Here is a 12,790-nt window from a genome sequence, read left to right as displayed (position 1 = left end):
AGAATACAACTGAGTAAGAAATAGTTATACCTCCTGTTAATGGACACGCAAAATATAAAGATGTAATACTGGGCCAAAAACAACATAAAGAGGGGTAATGGAAAGATATAGGAGCAGAAAACACATATGCTGTTGAGTTATGTTGGTATCTATTCACACTAGTAGATGACAGAATTAGGTTGTATAAAATAAACCCCAGGGAAACCACAAAGAAAGCAGTTTTAAAGTGTGCAGAAAAGGAAATGAAAAAGAGATCAATCAGATACATCATAAAAGATCAACTATACCCAAAAGAAGACTGCAACAAAGGAAAAGAGAGACAAAAAAAGTATGACAAAGAAAAAGCAAAGGACAAAATGGCTGAAAAATGTCCTGCATTTACAGTAATAATATTGAATCATAATGGATTAAACTCTCAATCTAAAGACACAGATTGGCAGAATGGATAAAAAAGCTCAATCCAACTATATCTTGTTTACAAGAGACTTACCTTATACCCAAAGAGTCTTTCAAATAGGTTGAAAGTGAAAGAATGGAAAAAAAGAATGCATGCAAATAGTCATCAAAAGAGAGTTGTGGAACCTATACTAATATTGGACAAATAGACTTGAAGTCAAAAGCTGTTACAAGAGACAAAGAAGAACACTATATATTAATAAAAGGGTCAATCTACCAGAAGACCTAACAATCATAAATATTTATGCACCTAACAACAGGATCCCAAAATACAAGAGGCAAACACTAGCAAAACTGAAAGGAGAAATAGACACCTCTACAGTAATAGTTGGAGACTTCAGTGCACCACTTTTATCAATAAATTGAATATCTAGGAAACAGAGAATTTGAATAATGCAATAAATAAAGTAGACCTAATAGACATACACAGAGCATTACACCCCAAAACACCAGGGTACACATTCTTCTCAAGTGTAATGGATTATTCTCTAGGATAGACCATATGTTGGGTCAAAAAACAAGTCTCAGAATATTTAAAAAGATAGAAATTATACAAAGCATCTTTTCTGGCCACAATGAAATGAAGTTTGAAATCATTTAACAGCAGAGAACTAGAAGTCCACAAATATATGGAAGCTAAATAACACGGTCTTAAACAATCAGTGGGTCAAAGAAGAAATCACAAGGGAAATCATTACACATCTTGAAATAAATGAAAATAAGAATACAACATATCAAAACTTACAGGGGAAGCAGATTGGCCCAATGGATAGGGTGTCTGCCTACCACATGGGAGGTCCAAGGTTCAAATCCAGAGCCTCCTGACCTGTGTGATGAGCTGGCCCATGCACAGTGCTGATGCACGCAAGGAGTGCCCTGACACACAGGGGGATCCCCCACATAGGGGAGCCCCATGCGCAAGGAGTGTGCCCTGTAAGGAGAACCTCCCAGAGCGAAAAAAGGGCAGCCTGCCCAGGAATGGTGCCACACACACAGAGAACTGATGCAGCAAGATGACGCAACAAAAAGACACACAGATTCCCAGTGCCACTGACAAGAATACAAGCAAACACAGAAGAACACACAGTGAATGGACACAGAGAGCAGACAACGGGGGGCGGAGGGGGGAGGGGAGGAAGGGGAGAGAAATAAATAAATAATAAATCTTTAAAAAAAAACACAAAAAACTTACAGGATGCAATGAAGGCAATGTTCAGAGGGAAATTTATAGCCCTAAATATTTACATTAAAAAAGGAGGAAGAGCTCAAGTCAAAGACGTAAATGCATGCCTGAAGGAACTAGAAAAAGAACAGCAAACTAAATCCAAAGCAAGCAGAAGAAAGGAAATAACATAGAGCAGAAGAAATGAAATTAGAGGGAAAAAACAATAACAACAAGAGAAGTCCCAAAACTAAAAGTTGGTTCTTTAAAAAGATCAATAAAATTGACAAACCTTTAACTAGACTGACAAAGAAAAAAAGAGAGACCACAAAAATAATAAAACCAGAAATGAAAGGGAGACATTACTACTGTCCCCACGGATATAAAAAGGTTCATAGAGGATACAATGCACACCTGTATGCCAACAAATTGGAGAACCTAGATGAAAGGCACAAGTTCCTAGAAATACACCAAACAACCTACACTGACTCTAGAAGAAACAGAATATCTCAGCAGACAAATTACAAGTAAGGAGATTGAATCAGTCATCAAAAACCTCCCAGCAAAGAAAATCCCAGGACCAGATGACTTCACAGGTGAACACTACCAAACATTCTGAGAACTCATAACTCCAATCCTGCTCAAACTCTTCCAAATAATTGAAGGGGAGGGAATACTCCCTAACTCATTCTAATACTAAAGCCAGTAAAGACACCACAAAAAAGAAAACTACAGACCAGTATCTCATGAATATAAATGCAAAAATCCTCAACATAATACTAGCAAACCAAATCCAACAGTGCATTAAAAGAATGATACACCGTAATCAAGTGGAATTTACTCCAAGTGTGCAAGGGTGGCTCACACAAGCAATCAATGCAATACACAGCATTAACAGAATGAAGGGGGAAAAACCACATGACAAGGCAACTGACACAGAAAAGGCATCTGACAAAACCCCAACATCCTTTCTTGATTAAAAAAAAATGCAGAGACTGGAAGTGGTGATGCGCCGTGTCGAGGATGGGCGAGCTGACAGCCTGCTCACCCGGCGACAGGGGAGGCTCGCCATGCCGGGCCTGGCCAGGTTGTGGCGGCTGTGCTAAAGTTATCTTTGGAGATAATTCTTGCGACCCTCACCAGAATAAAGTTATTCTCCAGCAATGTCCCATTCTATACAATTCATTGTTCCCAAATCTGGTTAAGCATCAGAATACTCTGTGGCATTTATTGAAAATACAGAACATTCTCACCTTCAAACATCCTGGAATTCTGATTTAGGAGGGAGAGTCAAGAAGATGCATTCCAAGTAAGTTCCTTAAAAAAAGAAAATCAGCTCCAACCTGATAGTTGATCTGTACATGGAAAACCTCATTGAATCCTCACTAGATGTGACTATAATAGGTACTCTGAAAACCTCTTTCCATCAAAAAGTATCAGGAATGAAAATCCAAGATACATACCTACTACTTCAAGAGAGTTCCTGCACCAGCTGGCAGTCTAGTGGATCAGCAAATTTCTTTGATCATCAAGCAGATATACTCAAGCCACCACCAAAGCAGAGGGCAAAAAATGTTTCTGTATCTGTTTTTCACATTAAGTGTGTGACCCATTCAGTGGATCATGAAATCAATTCTGTGAGGGCTGATGAATTAATAAATAAATAAAATTTTAAAAAATGCAACACACAGGAATACAAGGAAACTTCCTCAACAAGAGTGTATATGAAAAATCCAGCAGTAACATCATAATTACTGGCAAGACTAAAAGCTTTCCCTCTAAAATCAGGAACAAAACAAGGATGCCCACTGTCACCACTGTTATTCAACATTGTACTGGAAGTTTTAGCCAGAGCAATTAGGCAAGAAAAAAAAAAAAAAAAAGGCATCCAAACTGAAAAGGAAGAAGTAAAATATTTCCTATTTGCAGATGACATGATTCTTTATATAGAAAATCTTGAAAAATCTACAACAAAGTTACTCAAGCTAATAAATTCAACAAGATCAATGTGCAAAATCAGTAGTGTTTCTAAACACTATGGCCCAGCAATCCCACTTTTATGTATATACCCAAAAGAATTTAAAGCAAGGACGCAAATATATATCCACAAACTGATGTTCATAGCAGCATTATTCACAATTGCCAAAAGATGGAAATAGTCCAAGTGCCCATCAACTGATGAATGGATAAGCAATATATATGTGCTTATGATGGAATAATATGCAGCTATTAAAAAGGAACCAGATTATGATGCATGTGACAACAAGGATGAACCTTGATGATCTCATGTTAAGTGAAATAGGCCAGATACAAAAGGGAAATATCATGATCTCATTGGCAGGAAACAGAATAAGCAATTTCATAGAATCAGAAACTAGAATACATGTTACCAAGGGCTGGGGAGGACCAGAGAAAGGGGTATGAAAGTTTAATTGGTACAGAATTTCTTGGTGGAGGTGATGGAAAAGGTGTGGTAATAGATGATGGTGATAGTTGTGCAACACTGTGAAGGAATGTAATTAACACCACTGAATTATATATACAAATGTGGTTAAGGGGAAAATATTAAGTTGTATATATGTTCTTAAAATAAACATTTTAAAAAATAAGCATATATAAATAAAATAAATGACGAAGACTCCAGTTTCAGCTCTGGTGTGCAAAGAACTTGGAATTATCACTCCCATCCTCACAAAAAGAAAAACCTGGACAAACTGAAATTCAAAGACTTTTCTTGAACTCATTAGAGAACTGAGGTTGTAGGGCAAACCATCATCCTGAAATCTGGAGAAACAGGCAAATCCAGAGAGACACAGCCAAGATCTTCTTACCTGTGGCAAAAGCCAAAATTTGTCAGGAACACTTAAATGGTACTTTGGGGAAATCGCTGGGGTTAAGTGTGAACTAATGCAGAATGAGAAACTCCTGAGGACAGCAGCTTTGGGGAACCAACACTTTCACAAACTTTACCTCCAGGAACTCCACCAGGATCTCACTGTGAAGATCTCAGAAATATACCCTCCTGCCTCTGGCAGGAGGAGGGGAAGTGTAACCACCGTGTAGTGTGCTTAGAGCATCCTTGTAACAAAGGGTGGCTCTCCAGGGAAAAGACTACTTGATCAGATCCTTATCCCAGCAGGGAGCATGGCATTCCATGCTTCCTGCTCACTGACTGGGGGAAAATCATAGTCAACAGAGGGCAGCACTTCACAGCAATAGATTAGGAATGCTCTAGCCAGGGGGGAGAATAGGGAGCAGCAGGGAAAGTCTACCCCACTGGGGAAACACCTGTGAAGGTCATGTCCAGGGGCACAGGCCCACTAAAGACTGAGATCCAGTCAGAACGTTATAGAATGGCCCCACGCTCCCATACCTAACCACCAAACCAACTGGGCTCCAGTATAAAAATGGATTACAGATAGAAAGGCTTCTAGACAGACTTTCTCTGGGGAGGAGTACTTAGGGAAGTCTAAAGTTAAGAGGGAAGATATACAAGAATATTAGAGGGCGGCAGACTTGGCCCAGTGGTTAGGGCATCTGCCTACCACATGGGAGGTCCGCGGTTCAAACCCCGGGTCTCCTTGACCCGTGTGGAGCTGGCCCATGCGCAGTGCTGATGGACCCAAGGAGTGCCGTGCCACGCAGGGGTGTCCCCCACGTAGGGGAGCCCCACGCACAAGGAGTGCGCCCCCTAAGGAGAGCCGCCCAGCACAAAAGAAAGTGCAGCCTGCCCAAGAATGGCGCCGCCCACACACAGAGCTGACACAACAAGATGATGCAACAAAAAGAGATACAGATTCCTGTGTCACTGACAACAACAGAAGTGGACAAAGAAGAACACACAGCAAATAGACACAGAGAAGGGACAACCAGGGTGGTGGTGGGGGAGAAGGGGAGAGAAATAAATAAATCTTAAAAAATATATATATATATATATATATATATATTAAAAAAAAGAACACTAGAGGAATGTGAAGCCTCTGGCACTGATAGCCACAGCAAACTTTATTTAAACACAGCACAGCTCCGAGCCAGCTTACCATAACCAAGCTCTACATAACAAGACAGATCAGGTTATGATCCCCACTTAATGCACTCATTTAGCACCTATAATTATCTTAGTCTTTGGTTGCAATTATTCTGGTTTTTGTGTGTGTGTTTGTTTGTTTGTTTTTGAGCATTTATTAAATGCCAAGTGTTATGCAAAAGACATTTGGTAGGTTGCCTCATTTAAACCCTCACGGTCCTATGAGGAACACATTATTATCCCCACCGCCTGAGTTAAAAAACTCAAAATCCTCCATCTAGTAAGTGGCAGAGACAGGATTTGAAGCCTGACCCCCTGGCATAAGAGTGGGTGCCTGTGGCATAATGAAAAATTTGACTGGTTTTTGTCTCCAATTTCAGTTTCTGGGGAAGCCACCTCTGCACCTTTGGAATTTCCTGTGATAGGGGTGTCACCTGAACTATGAGGAGCACACCTGAGGGCTGCCGGTGGACCAGCCACACCTGGGGTCCTGGGATGGGGATGGGCCAGCTCTGTCAGGGAGGGGTTGGGACTTTGAGCCCCCACACATAACATCCACTCTGGGAGGGGAGAGGGACTGCAGTTTGCGTTCAGCCACGCCGACCATAATTCTATCAATCATGCCTAGTCACGAGGCCCCACTTAAACGCAAGCTACCACAGTCCCAGGATACAGCCCTGGGCTGGGTGGGCGCCACGGAAGCTTGCGGATTGAGACTCCCCGCTCCGGGCCTCACCCTGTGTGTCTCCTCTTGTGGCTTATTTGTATCCTTTTACCGTAAAGGCATCATCCAAGCATAGTGCTTTCAGGGAGCTGTGTTAAGTTGTTCTAGTGAATTATCAACCCAAGGGGTGGGGTGCGCGCAAGAACCCCTGAGTCTGAAGCCATCTGGCCAGAGTACGGGTGGCCCGGGGAACCTCTGGACTTTCAACTAGTGCCTGCAAGGGAACCTGTGGCGTCTGGCACGACTCAGTCAGAACAGAACCGGATCGAGCTACTGCAGTATTTGCAGTTGGCATCAGAAGCTGTGCTGCTGCAGTTGCTGACTGAATTTTCATGCCCTTTATCGGGCCCTTAACTATTGCACTAACATCCACCCACTCGTGGAAGATATAAGTTCTAAGACATTGTAAGTTTATTAACATTATACCCTCCTGCCTAGAACAGAATAGCTTAACACATAGTTGCTGATTATGAATGAATGGATCAATGACGCATCCACCCGCCCCCATACTATTCTTTTTTTTTTTTCAGGAGGTAATAGGGATTGAACCCAGGACCCAGTACATGGGAAGTAGATACTCAACAACTGAGCCACATCCGCTCCCCTATACCATTCTTGAATGACAAAAGGACAAGGGCTTCCATCTGGCACTATTTGTCAACATACTTCCTCTGAAGCTCTAGAATTTAGGAGCAGTGAACATACTGGAATAGAGAAGAAACAGTTCTCACCAGGAAGCTTGTTTCCTCAAAGATGTGTGACTCTGGAATCCAGCACCATAGGCGTCTACAAGCCTTGCAAGCTTTGGTTTTCAGAATTCTTCTCCAGGATACAAGGCTGCGGTACTCACGCCTCACAAATGGCCAGAAAGCCCACGTGGGCCAAATACCCAGCTCTCAATCCTGCTGGAGGGTGAGATGAAGAGGAAGTTGAGTGCGGAAACTTAAGTATTTCAGAGAAAAGATGTTTAAAAACAAAAACAAATCACCCAAAAGCTATGAGAATTTTGATGTACTTTTCAGCCACGCCTGAGTCGCTGTGTGCAAAACTCAGGGAACGTCTTGCAACATTAAATGTCCTGCGCAGAATACCTGGTGGGAACAAGTAATTACGTCCTGCTCCACCCAATCTGTGGGAACAGAACGCACTGGCCCTAACCCCTTCCCTACAAACTGAAGCCACAAAGCAAGAAGACCCTCTCGTTTCATCCCTCTTAAACCCCAGCCCCAAGTCACCGGGCGCACCTCACTAGTAAGAGCGCCCACACTCACGTCCTGAGTGTGTACTTTCACTTCTTTTACTGTGCAATAAACTCTTCGAATTCTTTCTCACAAGGCCAAGACCCTGGAAGCCACACCCACTCATTTACATATCATCTCTGGCTTCTTTTGCACCAGAACAGCAAAGGTGAGTGGCTGTAGCAGACGCTATGAGGCTGCAAAGCCTAAAAGAGTACAGTATCTGGCCCTTGACAGAAAGTTTGGCAAACCCAGGCTTTTGATTAAGAGACAACAGGCATCCATCAAAATGTCATGTGTGTCCTTGTTTGGATTCTGATTCACACAAACAGAAAAATGAGTGCAGTTTTGAGGCAATCAAGGAAATTTGACATGCTTTAGAAAATATTAGGAAGTATTGTCAATTTCATTAGAAGTGACAATGTTATAATGGTTATGCCAGAAAACATCTTTTTCATACTGTGAAAAGTGCATACTGAACTATTTTGGGGTGAAAAATCACGTCTGGAATTTACTTTAAACTGCTTCAGAAAAAAAAAAAGATTAAGCAGATATGGCCAAACAAGAATCATTAAATCTATTTAATAGGGAAGCAGATATGGTGGTTGAGCACCTGCTTCCCATATGGGAGGCTCTGGTACCATTAAAAAAAATAAAAATAAATCTATTTAATGGGTACATGGGAGTTCATTACACTATTCCCTCCACTTGCATGTTTGTGCTTAAAACTTTTCAAACTAGGGGAAGCAGACTTGGCCCAGTGGTTAGGGCATCTGTCTACCACATGGGAGGTCTGCAGTTCAAACCCCGGGCCTTCTTGACCCGTGTGGAGCTGGCCCATGCGCAGTGCTGATGTGCACAAGGAGTGCCATGCCATGCAGGAGTGTCCCGTGCGTAGGGGAGCCCCATGCGAAAGGAGTGCACCCCATAAGGAGAGCCGCCCAGCGCGAAAGAAAGTGCAGCCTGCCCAGGAATGGCACCGCACACAGGGAGAGCTGACACAAGAAGATGACGCAACAAAAAAACACACAGATTCCTGTGCTGCTGACAACAACAGAAGCGGACAAAGAAGAACACAGTGAATGGACACAGAGAGCAGACAACTTGGGGCAGGGGGAAAGGGAGAGAAATAAATAAATAAATCTTTTAAAAAATTAAAAACTTTTCAAACTAAAAAGCAAAAACAAAAATTGAAATCTCGATCAAGCAGTTGAGTTTTTTGTCACAGGCTCTTTCTTCCCTAGCACACCTCCTACCCTTGCCCTCTGCATGATGTACCCAGCCTAACAACCCAGTTGCTCATGATTCGCTGAACAGTCTGCATTTTAAGCTTCATATCTTTGCTCACGATGTCCTGTCTGCAGGAATGCCCCCTTTCTGCTCTTGTGCTGCAAAAATTCTACTTTCCACTCAAGGTCTAGCCCAAATGCGAACTTCCCCAAGTCCTCCGGTGAGAATTCTCTCTGCTCCAGCAGCACACTGCCCATGATATCATCTCTAAGCTACCTACCACGTCTGTTATCTCATAATGCCATATAAACTCTGAGACTTCTAACAACCAGGTCTTTTCTACAAATCCATCAGAAGAGTATAATACCACCTTACCCCGAGTAAGCACTGCCCATGCAGCTCTGAGATCCGGAGGCAGCCCTGGCACCCTTGGCAAGGCTGTCTTGCCCTGAGCAGTTTTGCTGACAATAAGGAAACCTTCAGCGAAAGAAGGAATTCCTGTTAAGATGCTGGATGGTCACAATGAACCAAGGTTTTACTGTGTAAAGCTCCAGTAAGAAAATCTCTAATAAGGTTTTACCCTCGAGGGAGAATGTTCTAGGGAGTACTGCTGACTCAGAACACTTTAGTCCTCGTTTTTCCCTTTCCTCCTTGAGTCTCCCTTTTCAAGCACGGCTGTACGGCACCACCATGCAGGCAGAAGGGGTGCCCTAACCCCTCTTAAGTGCCAACTAAGTGTGGGTACAAATCCCACCAATGACTTCACGAGCTGACAGAGACTGGAAATTTCGAGAGACCTTACTAGGTAAAACAAAGAGGAAAGTGAGCAGAGAATTTAAAAACAAATATTATGGCTGCAACAGTACAGGTCTCTGTCCCGGATCTATTCTACTCTCTGCTAGCCCCTACCCACCATGCCCAGGGGCCTGAGCGCTCTCTGCGAGGGCCTTTCTTCCTCCCTGTTTCGGAAGGAGGCCGCCATCTACCACCACCACCCAAGAACGGCCTCCTCCTCATCTCCACACTGTGCAGTCAAAACCCTACCTTGCCACCCTCTTAGAACTCTCCCCCTGGTTCTGGTTTCCAGGAAAGCTTTTCATCAGGTGACGGCTAACCCGAAGTGTAATCTTGCACCCTTCCTTCAGACAGTGGCCTTGTTTCCAGGGGAAAGCCAATTAATTCTGCAACAGTATCTTCCATATAATGTTCACTTATAAGGGCCCTACCAGAACAGAAGAAGGAGGGGTCAATGCAGCACGAGGAATTAAAAGCCCTTTCAGAAGCCTCTTTTCTTTTATGGCTAAGTAAAAATAATAATAAATGAGAGTGGCTGCTAATGCTGAGTGCATACTATGTGCCAGATGCATGCATTTAGTCCTGACAACCACCCCTGAGGTAAATGCTCTATAATCCCTATTTTACAGATGAGGAAATTGAAGCCAACAGAGGGCAAATAACTTTCCCTCAGTCAATTAGGACAGTCTCAGCCCTCCACGGCCATCACTAGTAACCACCCTCTCCAGGACTAGTTCCAATCAATACGGTCCTGTTTAGCAAGGTCAATTAGTCTAAAATATTTCCATACAAAATTAGAAGTTAATTTAACCTTGCAAAATCAGCTTTTAAATACAAATGCTCTTTGCCAGGTGGAGCAATCTGCTTATTTCAGAACTTCTGATTTCCCTGAGGAATAGTTCCAGGAAAAACAAGGTATTTTGGGAAAATAAAGGAAAGCCACAGGAACTCCCCATATTAGCATTTCAATAAATTGAATGTGACAAGTAAACTGGTCTTCAAATATACGGAAATGTACATAGGATGTGTGTGTGTCTAAAACTTTATGTAGGTCAATCTAACTGATTTAGAGATCTCCTTTAGTTTTTAAGTCATGATTTCTCCCTGGAACATTCAGCAAAATAAATAGCCTGCTTTAAAAAGAAATGCTGAAAGTCTAGTGCATTTTCTTATCTTTCAGTATTAAAAATTACCAACTTCAGAATCAAGAAGCAGGGTTCAAAAAATCATGCACTCCAGCCCATCCAGGAGTGGCACCGCGCACACGGAGAGCTGATGCGGCAAGATGACGCAACAAAAAGAGAGATTCCCAGGCTGCTGACAATACAAGGAGACACAGAAGAACACACAGCAAATGCACACAGAGAGCAAACAACAACAAGTGGGGGCGGGGGCGGGGGGAGACATTTTTTTTTAAATCGTGCACTTACTTTAGGTATAGAGTGAGAGCACAATTGAAATGATAACCTTATTTAGTAATCAGGTAGTAAGGAAAATTTCTCCAAAAAATTGGATGTTTCACTAATGACTCCAGAGAAACCTAAGATTATAAAATCACAAGTGACAGAAGGGAGTTTTAAATTTCTTTTGCAGCTTTTGGTCTACTCAAAAACAGGGTCTCTAAAATTCAAAACAATTTCTGTAAAGTGTTAGCCCCATTGAATTTCGAGAACCTTTTAAAACTACTTTTTTCATAGTCACCGGTTTTTTCTTTATTAAGAACAAGAAGTGCCTATACTTGAAGCCGTTTCCTAACTTTTCCGGCCAGTCCTCTCTTTGGGCGATTGCGGCCTCACCACCCCGCCAAGAGCAATTTTGCCGCCAAGAGTTGAACATTCAAACGTTCCCGCGCTTCGGCGGGCCCGGGCCCTGCCGAGGCCTTCTCCTCCCGGCCCGCCTGCCCGCCCCGCTCGGGACGCCCGGGCCCAGGGCTGAGCGCGCGGCGCACGGAGAAGCGGAGCCGGGGGCGGCCCGAGGACGCTCCGCGCCGACGCAGCAGCAGGACTGGGCCCCGGGCGGCCCGGGCGGCCCGTGCAGCCGCCCCCGCGCCCCCCGCCCCGGCCCGCGCGGCCCTCACCGCGGCTGGGCTCCCGACGCGCCGGCCCCGCAGCTCTTTGGCCGTCGGGGGCGCGGGACGCCGGGCGGAGCGGAAGCGGCCGCGGCTCCAGGCGCCGCGGGAGGCCGCCGCGGGTGGCGCCACCTGGAGGCGGACGCGGTGCCCGCCCCGCGCCTGTCCTTGCCCTCGGCTGCGGCCCTCCCGGTCCACCGCGGCCTCGGCCGACGCGCACGCTGGGGTGCGCCGGGTCTAACAAGAGCGCAAACGCCCGCCAACGCCGCACACCTGGGGACGCCCCACAGCGGGCGCTGCCCCTTGCGGGCCATGCAACACACCTGGGAATTCAGGCGCAGGGTTGACTTCTCTCTGGCCGCTTCGCATCTGGCGATATACCAAAGCAAACACACACAGCCAACTCGGCACTCCTGGGGACAGCCCGCACCAGCCATAGACACATACACTCCAACAGGACACATCTGGGCCCTTAGGGCCAGAGTTCAGTCCCTGCTGGACACAGACAAACCTGGTGACTCACATCAGAATTTGACACACACATTCATGCTTAGAAATGAGCCCACCTAGGGACACATCCCATAGGACAGACACACATCACCAAGGCATTATTTCTGAGCATTCAGAGTAACAGCTGATACCACTCTGGACTCAGATCATCAGATGGCTATACACTGCCACATACTTACCTTTTTCCAAACTATGATTGTAAGAGGCAAAGGAAGGGATGGCATTGTCTGTCCCTTTGCTCTAGGACTAAATTCAAGCCCCAGAAATGAGAGCAGTGAAGATAAAGAGCTGAAAAAGAATTTTTCTCTAGTGACTGTTTATTCTGAGTTTAAGCAATGCTACTTTGGGGGTCAAGGTGATGAGGAGTGGCACAGAGATGGAAAAAGGGCCACTTCTGTCCACCCTGAGAGGCACAAATGTTTAGATAGTTATCTGACTGGTAATAATCTTCCTTCATCATTTTCTGCCACCTTCACTTTCTCATGTATGTGGACCAGTTGAAACCTTATTACAATTTGATTTTTATTCAGACATTTCCAATAATGCCGGTGAGGTTATAATTTGAAGAGATATGCAATTC

The 12,790-nt window shown here is 44.3% G+C and overlaps 1 protein-coding gene across 6 annotated transcripts in view; it reads right to left on the bottom strand.

Moving 5' to 3' along the window:
* The window catches only part of GGACT (gamma-glutamylamine cyclotransferase), an 81,203-nt gene extending 69,080 nt beyond the window's left edge, over positions 1-12,123 (bottom strand). For 2 of the 6 annotated variants that reach the window (XM_071208229.1, XM_023588745.3), the window contains exons 1-2: positions 12,024-12,111; positions 7,101-7,274 (exon numbers count right to left, since the gene is read on the bottom strand). The gene's annotated coding sequence lies outside the window, so the exon portion shown is untranslated. Of the gene's footprint in view, positions 1-7,100; positions 7,275-11,709; positions 11,776-12,023 lie in introns of those variants that run through there. The other 4 variants (XR_011645814.1, XM_071208227.1, XM_071208228.1 and 1 more) reach the window with 4 other exon arrangements.
* Between the last annotated feature and the right edge of the window lie 667 nt (positions 12,124-12,790).

Source organism: Dasypus novemcinctus, chromosome 15 (assembly GCF_030445035.2).
Source record: "Dasypus novemcinctus isolate mDasNov1 chromosome 15, mDasNov1.1.hap2, whole genome shotgun sequence".
NCBI lineage: Eukaryota > Metazoa > Chordata > Mammalia > Cingulata > Dasypodidae > Dasypus > Dasypus novemcinctus.
The sequence above is the reverse complement of the archived record's forward strand: the minus strand, read 5'-3'. Positions and strand labels throughout refer to the sequence as shown.